The sequence below is a fragment of the Anomaloglossus baeobatrachus genome, chromosome 6, assembly GCF_048569485.1.
Source record: "Anomaloglossus baeobatrachus isolate aAnoBae1 chromosome 6, aAnoBae1.hap1, whole genome shotgun sequence".
In the NCBI taxonomy this organism is placed as follows: Eukaryota; Metazoa; Chordata; class Amphibia; order Anura; family Aromobatidae; genus Anomaloglossus; species Anomaloglossus baeobatrachus.
The window spans coordinates 183,965,390-183,978,208 of record NC_134358.1 but is presented as its reverse complement, the minus strand read 5'-3'; positions in this window follow the sequence as shown (position 1 = coordinate 183,978,208).

The window sequence follows — 12,819 nt, the reverse complement described above, 5'->3', positions numbered from 1 at the left end:
CGCAACTGCCCGAGTGGTCCCACTGTAGACCAGGGATCAATTTCTCACAGCGCAATGTCGGTGTCACAATCCCATTGTGCAGAGCATCTTGCACACAGGTGATGCTCTACCGCACCTTCCTGAACTTCTGAGCTGGCAGTGACATGTTTCCTTTGTGTAGAGCATCTTGCATTTGTAGATGCTTTACTGTGTTCTTTGAGCTCTAGCTGACAGGTTGTTTGACAGCACAGGAATCCATGTAGGTTCTGGGAGGTGCTGATTAACTTAGGTGTTACGCCTTCCTGGTAATTTCTCTGTGTCATTACTGAGCAGGAACCTTGCCAGTCGTACTCTCTGGTTCTGCAGTTGTGCTCTTGGTTTGTGTTCTCATCTAAGTTTCCTGACCCCGGACCATTGATTGACTCCTCTCTGCCCGATCTCTATTCTTGTCGTGACCTCCTGGCATCAGACTGTTTCCTGACCACGTGTCTATCTGCTCCCTGAATCTAATATGTACTCTCCAAGAATTCTGACCCTTGGCCTGTGACTTGACTGCGTTTCTGCTTACTCCCTGTGTCCTGTCATGTCCTCCAGTTTCCTGACCCTGGCTTGTCTGACTACCCTTCTGTCTATACTATCCGTAAGTAGTACAAACAAAAAACAAAACCGAGATGTGGTTCAAATAAATTTTATTAAACAATAAAGGAACAATTCTGGTAAAAAATGACACCAGCAAAATGCAATCCAGAAAGAGGCATCCGTGGAGAAAATAATAAATTGCTCACAAAAGATCACCTGTGCAAAGTGCAACAATAAAGTGCATATAGGTTTAATTATTAACAATATGCAATACAATAAATAACTTCAATAAATACAAGATAATCCCCATAAAAAATGTGAGTTATTGCACAAATCCACTGATGTAAAAATATGTATATCCCTCCAGAAAATTATTTTTATATATCTATTGCATTGTTTAATCCAAGATATGGAGGCTTCTTGCATCTATAAAAACCAATATTGCATAATAGAAAAAAAATAATAAATTTGTATATATATATTGCACCAAACCAATAGCTATTGCACAATTAAAGTATCTAGCAGCACAATCAAAGTTATATTGCACAGACAGAGGTCAATAGATTATCAATAGCATACCTCCCAACCGTCCCGGATTCTGTGGGACTGCCCCGATTTTAGAGGTATGTCCAGCAGTCCTGTGGCTCACAGCTGATGTCCCAGCTCCTCCCCTCAGTGCAGTGAATAAGTTAAATTAACTTCTCCCTGCATTATCGGGGCAGCCAGGACTCAAACCTGTGAATATTGTTCCATAGGCAGCAGCTCTACCACTGAGACACTGCCTGTATTGAAAAATGTGGGAAGATTTGGTAATCTTGACCTCTATATTGCAGGAGGGAAAACAGAAGCTGATTATTCAGCTGAAAAGATGGATGGATGGATGATAGATAGATAGATAGATGATAGAGGGATGGATGGATGATAGAGGGATGGATGGATGATAAAAGGATGGATGGATGGATGATAGAGGGATATATAGATACATAATAGATAGATACATTCATGATAGATAAATAGATAGACATATAGATAGATGGATAGATACATGATACATGATAGATATATAATAGATAATAGATAGAGTGATAGATAGAATCATAGAGAGATAGATAGATAGATAGTGCATCTCTTTGTAGGTGAAGGAAAAAATCAGATTCATTTCTTCCCATAAAACTACTATAAAGAAATGAGGAAAAAAAATACAAATACAACTTTTTTTTTATTTTCACAACCTTGGACTCAAACCAGCAACTTTCAAGCATGTGTCCAGCAGCCCTCCTAGCTTTCCTAGCTGCTCTAGCCATTGAGCCACTAAGAAAGACAATGTCAGAGGGAGGATTTTACATAAATGAACCTACAATGACGCCTCTGCTAACACAGCAGAGTACTCAGGACACAGAGCTCCATTGTACACAGCAGTGTCTCTATCTCCTTTATTCTAGAGAGAGAGGAAAAGAATGTTTTTTGTTCTTCTAATAAAATTACTAAAACTAATAAAAAAAATAGAATAATGTAATTTTATTACACTTTTTTTTATAAAATAATAAACATCACAAATCAGCAAATAACATGGACATATTTGGTGTCCCTGTAATCGTAACGACCCGAACAACACAGCAATTAGATTATTTATGGGGATTGGTAAATGGCGGGAAAAAAATGGGGCAATTTATTATTTTTCTTTATTAAAACCCATAAAAAATGTAATAAAAATGTATTGCTGAGGCCATGTTCACACGTAGCGTAAATGCTGCAGTTTTTCTGCAGGTGTTCGTACCACGAGCGCAATAACAATCTTCTCTGATTATTGCGTGTTTGCAGTATTTTTATGCATTGTCCCCTTATTTGATACATGTTTGTTGCAGATGTGAATCCTGAAACTTATAAAGAAAAAAAAACCACCAAAACCGCACAGTTCAGCGGCATCTTTAGACACCAGGGGCGGAGATTTCATGACGTCTCATCCACTTTGCTTGGACAATTTAGTCCATGTTCACATGTAGTGTAAATGCTACATTTTTTTTTCTGCTGTTTTTTTTCACACATATATTCTACTGTGTTTAATTGTCCAAGTAAGGAGGATGTGATTCCGTGAGAAGATGCTGCTGAACTCTGCGTTTTTTTTTCTCTGGAGGTTTCTATGTGGAGCTTAAAAAAATGCAGGAAAAAGCTTCTCTCTACAATAACAACACTTAAAAATGCAGATTCGCATCTGAACCAAAAACACATTAAATAATGGAGAAAAGGCATAAAAAACTCAGCAAAAATGGAAAAATCAGAGAAGATTGTTATTGTGTAGTTTGGTGCAGACAGCGGCAGAAACAAAAAGAAACAGGATTTAAGCAACGTGTGACCACGGCCTATAGGCACAAATAAGCAACATGTCATATAGTGACACATATAAATATAAGAAAATTCTGGCTGCTATGACTACCAACGAACAGTCCGAGACATCTGCTGAATGACCCTTACTGCCAAATGGGTGTGGCTAGGGGGCGTGGTCAAAATTTGCCACGGCGCGCTGCATACGCCGCATGCTTTGTCACTCTTTCCTTTCTTCAAAAGTTGGGAGGTATGCTTGTTGCCTGAAATGCCCTGCTACACTATACCATGGTGGTGGGCTGGTGAAGGCGGTGATATGATGGCGCATATAGGGTGGAGCAGTGTTATAGTTTTAGGAATTAAATGTTTTTTATTATACAGTGAAACTGATAAAATTTTTAAAAGGGTAATACATAAAATTCTTGGGGCCCCATAGAAAAAGTTTTACTTGCTCTGCTTTAAGAAAAATATTCAGTGAAGTAGGCGGGGGGTCATCTATCACAACTTTTATAGACAGGAAGAGAGACGTGTATTGCCACACATACAAAGTAATTAAGCCCCTATTTAGACCTATTTATTTCTCAACCATGAAATCTCTTTCATAGTCATTATAGATTTTTATGCTTTCAAAACTGACCCTGCACACAGAGTATAATATTCCCACACCTCCAACTCAAAAATATTTCCCGGATTCGAACATTCCTTTCCCAAGAAGCAGCAAAAACCCTAGTGCATGCCCTTATTATCTCCCGCCTGGACTATTGCAACCTCCTGCTCTGTGGCCTCCCTTCTATCAGTGTTGCACCCCTACAATCTATCCTATATTATACTGCCCGACCAATCCATCTGTCCCCCCGCTACTCCCCGACCTCTCCTCTTTGCCAATCTCTTCACTGGCTTCCCATTGCCCAACGACTTCAGTTCAAAACCCTAACCATGACCTTCAAAGCCATCCACAACCTGTCTCCTCCTTACATCTGTGACCTAGTCTCCCGGTACTTACCGGCACGTAACCTTCGATCCTCACAAGATCTCCTTCTCTACTCCCCTCTCATCTCCTCTTCCCACAACCACATACAAGATTTCTCCCGTGCATCCCCCATGCTGTGGAACGCTCTGCCACAACATATCAGACTCTCGCCTACCTTGAAAAGCTTCAAAAGGAACCTGAAGACCCACCTCTTCCAACAAGCCTATAACCTGCCGTTACCCTCAGTCCACTATAGCACCGCACGATCATCTCTATCCTCACCCATCCCTTGTAGACTGTGAGCCCTCGTGGGAAAGATCCTCTCTCCTCCTGTACCAGTCTGTGCCTTGTATGTTTATGATTATTGTACTTGTCCCTACTATGTATACCCCTTTTCACATGTAAAGCAGCATGGAATAATTGGCACTATAATAATAATAATAATAATAATAATAATATGATGGTACCCACTCAGTATGATGCCCACACAGCCATCATTAAGTATGATGGTTCCCACTCAGTATGATACTCCCACACAGCACAATGCCCCTCTCAGACCCCACACAGTTTGATGTCCCCTATTATAATACTCCCATAGCCCCCACTCAGTATGATGCCCCCTCAGCCCCCACTCATTATAATCCCTTATAATCACCCCCTCTGTATGATACCCCATCACCCCCCACCCCACACAGTTTATTGGTTCCCCTCAGCCACCTACCTACACAGTATGATGGCACCTCATTATGATGTTCCAATAACCATGTATTCAGTAGGATGGCCCCCAATGTCAGGCACTACTGATGAGCGAAAGTGCTTGCCACTGGTCATTACTCGATTGAGCATCTGAGTTTAAAAATGCTTGTGTGACGCCCTGGGCAAGCCAGGGGTCACAGGTCATAACACCACCACACCCTACACCCCAGTTAGGAACACCTAGGCTAACCAAAAATCCTTGTTGCCTTCCTCCAGGGGCTGATGTTCACACCAGGGGGTGGGCCAGGCGGTTGGCTCCGCCCACCGAGGAGTACACAGCCCTGGAGGCGGGAGGAACCAGGCAGATAGAGTTTGGACAGGAAGAAGAGGGGAGTTGAGTGAGGGAAGTGAAAGCAGAAGGAAGTGAAGTGGTAGAGGAGCTGGAGAAAAAGAGTAAGGAAGCCTGAAGTTGGTCCGGGTGTGTGCCCCGGACAGTGACTGCAAGGTCAGCAGACGGTGGTGATAGTCTGCAGGGGGACTGCTCGGAGGTTGCTGGAAGGACCGCGGACGGGTGGTGACCCGGCGGTCTGGAGCAGTATACGAAGAACAGTCAGCACCAGGGCAGGGGCCTTTCGGATCCCGGCAAGGCTAGGAGTCGCCATAATTTGCCAAATCCGTCAGTGAAGGGGACGTCTGTCTCCTAACAACCAAGTCCCGATTGAAGGCAACAGTCTAACCATAATGGAGAGACACCGCCACCGCCAGGGCACCAGTTTCTCAGGGCCAGCGCCTGCGGGCAAAGTAGGGCTCCTCCGGCCCATATCCAAGCCGGGGAGCGGGTTACCGGTGGGAACCCATCGCAACCATCATCATCTTAGGTGCAGGAAAAAGAGACTGTCACCGTCACCTACTGGGGAAAGCAAGTGCAGCCGTCCGTGGGAACCGTCTTTCCAGCCGTGTGTTTTACCGAGAACTGTGTCATCGTCTCAGGCTGAGTGAGTACCACAGTGCCGCAAGGCACAGAGCTGCCCCCCTCGTCCCTGCACCCCACCAAGCCCTGCATCACCCACCTCATCACTGGGCCCCGGGACAACCAACCCCCCTACCCACGAAGGGGAGGACTCACATCTAGCTGCTCCATACCACCACTCCCGGGATCCCCATACAGAGCAGCGGTGGTGTCAACAAATCACCACAACCGTGGGTGGCGTCACGGACAATAAACAATCCCAAATCTCAATCCCCTTTCCTTTCACTCACGGGCGAGGAACGCCGCTAGAGTCCCCGGGATCCGGCCCATCGCTCGAGCCACCTCCTCCGCCCGCGACAACTTGGCGTCACGAACAGGATCTTACCGCTCTGCCGTTGAGTAGAGGTGCGCCTTGTGACCGCCGGAGGTATCCGGCTGAAAATTTTCAGAAGTCGCCATCTTTGGCGCGAAAAGTTCCCGCTCGAGCGTCTTCTCGAGTAGCAGAGGCGCGACGGCCAAAACTCCGCCCCGAGAGAGGAGGGGCCGGAAAGAAGCTAAGGGAGACGGAATGGCGGCTGGCCGCATGTAGCCGCGGCTATACAGATAAGGACGCTGGGGCCCCACGATCCACCGACCCCTGTAAAGAATGGCCGCTCCCCCTAGCTATGCGGAGGCTACCGAACCGGTGCCCGGAACAGCGGCATGGCTGAGGGCCCGGACGGCAGGGATCTGCCGACACTACCGGGACCAGATCTGCCGGTTGATGGAACAGTGGACCGCAGAGGTGGAGGATGCAGCTGCAGTTGCACGAGTGTATGGAATGGAGGCCATGATGGAGGAGCTGGTGAGTGACCCACGCCCCTATGTCCCCGAGGGACCGGCCGCTGCGGCTGAGGGACCCGGTCTACCCCTGGCACCCATGCCACCTCTGCCCTCCTTGCCCGTACACCGTGCTGCGCCTGGCCCATCGGGCGCACACCCCTTCGTGACCGTGGCCGAGAGAGTGACAAGCCTGGAAGCTGCGGCTGCTGGCGGCAACCCGCCTGGCGCAGAGACGGACGATAGTGATTCCGGGCCTGACACCGAGCCCGTCTCGGAGGAAGATGAAGGAGTCGTCGCTCTGCAGGGCACGGAGGCCACTTACATCCCCCGGAGTGGAAACAACGGGTATCGGGCGGCCCTTCCTCGCCGCGCTTGCTATGCGCTGGAGGGGCTGGTGCCCGTGTTCTTCCACCCAGAGCCGGGTGAGGAGGACGGAAGTGCACAGTAACGGCAGCGGAGCACCGTTGCACCGTCCCCGTTGGGACCACCAGTGTGTTTAAAAGTTGGAAATAATGATAAGCAAAAATGATAACCGAACAGTTACCAGATTGTCTGATCGTGATTGAGAGAACCGGCCGTTGCCGGCACCGTTGTCCCCGTGGGGACCATTTGAAAAAAAGTTGCATGGAGAACTTTCCATGGACAAGCCCGTGAACTTGCAGGGCAACCACAAACGTTAAGTGGCATGTAAATAAGTTGTTTTACCGTTACCGTTTCCGCAGTTGCCGCCTCCGGAGAGGCAGGTTGGAGGGAGGGCCCACAGCGGAGCAGGCTGGGGCCCAGCCACCACAGGAACCGGTGGCTACCCTCTGGAGGGGAAGGATAGATCCCGCTCGGGTAACTTGTGCTGGACTGGGGTCAAGGGGTGCTGCCTGGGCTTTAGGGGCAGCATCAGGGCCAGGTTGCTTGGGTGGGAGAGAGCGGAGACCGTAACCGTAGACCGTTGTAACGTTTAAGTACTGAACCTCCCGATGTGGGATGATGTCATAAGTTGTTATGTTTACCGTTTTACCTTTTATATATTTTCAGAAAATAAAACTGGTGTTGGACGGGCAGCCCGCGGACGGTCTGCATTTTGCTAAGGGGGAATGTGAAGCCCTGGGCAAGCCAGGGGTCACAGGTCATAACACCACCACACCCTACACCCCAGTTAGGAACACCTAGGCTAACCAAAAATCCTTGTTGCCTTCCTCCAGGGGCTGATGTTCACACCAGGGGGTGGGCCAGGCGGTTGGCTCCGCCCACCGAGGAGTACACAGCCCTGGAGGCGGGAGGAACCAGGCAGATAGAGTTTGGACAGGAAGAAGAGGGGAGTTGAGTGAGGGAAGTGAAAGCAGAAGGAAGTGAAGTGGTAGAGGAGCTGGAGAAAAAGAGTAAGGAAGCCTGAAGTTGGTCCGGGTGTGTGCACCGGACAGTGACTGCAAGGTCAGCAGACGGCGGTGATAGTCTGCAGGGGGACTGCTCGGTGGTTGCTGGAAGGACCGCGGACGGGTGGTGACCCGGCGGTCTGGAGCAGTATACGAAGAACAGTCAGCACCAGGGCAGGGGCCTTTCGGATCCCGGCAAGGCTAGGAGTCGCCATAATTTGCCAAATCTGTCAGTGAAGGGGACGTCTGTCTCCTAACAACCAAGTCCCGATTGAAGGCAACAGTCCAACCGTAACGAAGAGACACCGCCACCGCCAGGGCACCAGTTTCTCAGGGCCATCACCTGCGGGCAAAGTAGGGCTCCTCCGGCCCATATCCAAGCCGGGGAGCGGGTTACCGGTGGGAACCCATCGCAACCATCATCATCTTAGGTGCAGGAAAAAGGGACTATCACCGTCACCTACTGGGGAAAGCAAGTGCAGCCGTCCGTGTGAACCGTCTTTCCAGCCGTGTGTTTTACCGAGAACTGTGTCATCGTCTCAGGCTGAGTGAGTACCACAGTGCCGCAAGGCACAGAGCTGCCCCCCGCGTCCCTGCACCCCACCAAGCCCTGCATCACCCACCTCATCACTGGGCCCCGGGACAACCAACCCCCCTACCCACGGAGGGGAGGACTCACATCTAGCTGCTCCATACCACCACTCCCGGGATCCCCATACAGAGCAGCGGTGGTGTCAACAAATCACCACAACCGTGGGTGGCGTCACGGACAATAAACAATCCCAAATCCCAATCCCCTTTCACTCACGGGCGAGGAACGCCGCTCAAGTCCCTGGGATCCGGCCCATCGCTCGAGCCACCGAGCAGCGGCAGCAGCAGGCCGCAGCAGCCGGACCCGAGCAGTGGGAGAGCGCGGCGCCCCCTCCTCCGCCCGCGACACTTGAGTTTCCTATTGACTTTCATTATAAGCGGCACTCGATTCATGCATGAGAAATCTGATGTTTGATCAAATAACGAGCAATGGCGAGCACGCTCGCTCATCTGTTCCAACCACCCAATGTCATGGCCTCCATTGCCAGCAACTCACTTAGTATGATGGCCCCCGATGCCAGTCCACATTCAGTATGATGGCCCTGAATGCAAGGGTCCTACTGGGTATGATGGCTCTCAATGCCAGCCCACCACTTAGTATTATGGCCCCCAAAGCCAGCCCCCCAATCAATGTGAGGGTTTCCATAGGTGCTGACATTTAAATAATAAATAATAAATAAATTAAACACTACTTACCTCACCCTGCTCCCATTTGTGAGTATGAGTACTTAGGCTCCGCACTTCAAGCAAGATGTAATGACATCATTGGGCAGGCAGTGCAAGGAGTCTCAGACTCACAGGCACAATCTGTGGAAGAGGGATACTGATCTACCATTCTATCCAACGGCATCCGTGACCCAATGGCATAACTTGAAGCTCATGGGACCCAATAAAAAAACCTCCAATGGGGTCCCCAATTGTTATAAATCTTTAATAGCATTGGTCTTTTCATATCGGCCAAGGGGACTTTTAGGGTCCCTTAGGCTCCAGGTGCGATTGCAACCCTGGCACCTATTGTACTTATACCCCTGCTGAGACCTGAGGCTGTGGATAGCGCAGAAATTGTGATGACGGGAGGGGAAGATGCGCCTCTCTACACGGCAGATTAGCAAGATCAGACAAAGGGGTGGTCTCCGCTTTGACCTGTAGGCCTCTGATTTTTAACATGCTTTCTGAATCAAATCTCTGGATTTTCAAGATCCTTGATGGTAGGTATTGAATAAGATTGTACATTATATTCTGACCATTACATTATAACTATCAGGGAACTTAAAGTGAACCTGTCAGGTGCAATATTCACCCAGAACCACGAGCAGTTCTGGGTGCACATTTCTAATCCCTGCCTAACCGTCCCAGCCTATAATAGTATAGACATTTACATACATAAAAAATCTTTAGAAAAACTTTATGATATGCTAATAAGCGCAGAGACTAGTCGCAAGGGCGTGATTTTACCCCTACTAGTCCACCCTCTTAGCATGTTAGCATGCCTACAGTTTCGTGATAACATGCTATTCAATGCCCATTGCCCAGCGTCATCAGCGATGCGATGATGTATGTGCCTATGTCCATTGTCACCACCTCAGACGCCGGGCTTAGGGTCAGTGCTCATGATTATAATGCCAGGCACTTCCGGTCATGTGCACTATGAAGCTGGGTGTACGCGTCCCGTCTTCAGAGAGGTCTAGTTTGCCTGACCGGAAGTATAGGGCATTCTGATCATGCGCATTAACTAACCAGTGTCTGATTTGGAACAGAAATGCTAAAAAACTGCTACAAAAACTTCAAAGTGTTTTGGAGACTTCTTAAAAAAATGTAAGATGTCCTTTAAGATATAATAGGGTCCATAAGATTCCTTTGGTGTTTCTGTCTTCTGTTATTTGGGCAGAAAGAACATCGCTGCAGGGACTGCCAATGGAGCCTCTGATATAAGTGTGAACAGACCCTAAAATGTAAGACAAAGAGAAGTCATGAAGCTGCACTACCACATATAAACAGCAGATGGCGATACAGAACTCAGTGATTCTTCTCTTGCTAAATATATGGCTATTCAGTAAATCTTCTGAAGTAATACCTACCCCCCATCTACCACAACCCCCCCCCCCCACCCCACCCCAGCCATAGGGAAAAAAGTGTCATTTATGCTAGCTAGTCTTGTATGATAAAAAAAGTAGTAAAATATAATTCTATTCAATGGTAGGAGATTCATGAAAAAACAAACTGTACATAAGTTATGTGGTATAAAAGATGGCCATGGTAACGGCTAAACTAGGCTTTTGAGAGGAGCAATATTAGAAATGATTCGACAACTGGTAATGAAAGTTTTGTTTTTTGTTTTTTTTTCGTTTTAGGGGGGAAAAAGCAAGTTTTGGGGAGGAAACAAGCCACTAGTTTTGAGATCACAGAACTGCCAGCATGTTGTTATGGCGCTGGGATTTAGCATTTCAAACACATCCATGACAAAACATGGCGGTTTGGCATTAGGTAGTGCAGGGGTGGACAGAAGAAGGCCACTGTGCAAGAACAGTATGGACCTGCAATCCAATCGCACATTGTAATGCAGCACTTTGTGTGTCTGTGACAGAAGCTATGGAGAAGGAAGTGGCCCCCTCACCTCTTGGGGCCCCTAGTGGCTGCACAGGTTGCTCCAATGGAGTTTCTGCACCTTCAGTAGTGAATAAAGTTATAAATTGCATAAGAGGTACATCGAGCACATGTGTATGGTGTAAGTCAGGTCTCAGACAGTACACTCAGAATTACATCCAATGCAGGGCCGGCGGCCCATCTGGCAAATGCTAAAAGTGCCATATCACTATTAACAGTATCTGTATCAGGTGATAAAAACGGCAGCAGAGCAGAGAGCAATCGGCTCCCTGCTCCACCACTTAAGGGGGCTTTACACGCTACGACATCGCTAATGCAAACTCGTTGGGGTCACAGAATTGGTGACGCACATTAGCGATGCCGTTGCCTGTGACACCTATGAGCGATTTTGCATCGTTGCAAAAATGTGCAAAATCGCTCATCGGTGACATGGGGGTCCATTCTCAAAAATCGTTACTGCAGCAGTAACGAGGTTGTTCCTCGTTCCTGCGGCAGCACACATCGCTCCGTGTGACACCGCAGGAATGAGGAAGCTCACCTTACCTGCCTCCCGGCCACAATGCGGAAGGAAGGAGGTGGGCGGGATGTTACACCTGCTCATCTCCGCCCCTCCGCTTCTATTGGGCGGCCGCTCAGTGACGTCGCTGTGACGCCGCACGGACCGCCCCCTTAGAAAGGAGGCATTTCGCCGGTCACAGCGACGTCGCCGGGCAGGTAAGTATGTGTGACGGGTCTGGGCGATGTTGTGCGGCACGGGCAGCGATTTGCCCGTGTCGCACAACAGATGGGGGCGGGTACCCACGCTAGCGATATCGGGACCGATATCGCAGTGTGTAAAGCCCGCTTTAGTCTGGCAGGCCACAGGCTGTTTCAGGCCTTCTGACTGCCAAACGTCAAAGTCATGCAGGTCATGTCCGGCAGCAGACGGCAGTGAGTAGGAGGACATATCTATGATAGCAGTATGATGTGTTTTAGTATTGCTTTTTTTTCATTGGCAATGAATGGAATAACTCAAAGGTGTAGTGGGGAATGATTGTATGGGAGCACTATAGGGTCATTATTACTATGTGGGGGCGGTAATGATATGTAGAGGCACAGAAAATAATTTTTACTGTGTAAATGTACAAAGATGGTCATTATTACTGTATGGGGCACTATTAATATTTGGAGGCATGGAGAGGGTCATTATTACTATGTGGGCAAACTATTACTATATAGAGGTTGATTATTACTATGTGGTGGCAATATTACTATATGGTGGTACTATTACTATGTGGAGGCACAGAGAGGGTCATTATTACTATAGGTGGCACTATTACTATGTGGAGGCACAGAGAGGGTCATTATTACTATATGGTGGCACTATTACTATGGGGAGGCACAGAGATGGCCATTATTTACTATATGGTGGCACTATTACTATGTGGAGGCACAGAGAGGGTCATTATTACTATATGGTGGCAATATTACTATGTGGTGGCACAAAGGGATGGGGGGCATTATTACAATATAGAGACAGAGAGTGGCTATTATTACTATGTGGCGGCACATTGGCTCAGTGGTTAGCTTTGCAGCGCTGGGGTCCTGGGATCAAATCCCACCAAGGACAACATCTGCAAGGAATTTGTATGTTCTCTGTGGGTTTCCTCACACACTCCAAAGACATACTGATAGGGACTGTACATTGTGACCCCAATGGGGACAGTGTTGCCAATGTATGTAACATGCTGTGGAATTAATGATGCTATATAAATGAATCAATATCATATTATTATTACTGCCATTGAACAGTTGGGGCATAATTTCTATGTGGAGTCACTAATACTATGTGAAGGCACATAGGTTTTTTTTTACTACTACTATATGTAGGAACAGAGATGGCCATTATTTACTATATGGGGGCACTATTACTATGTGGA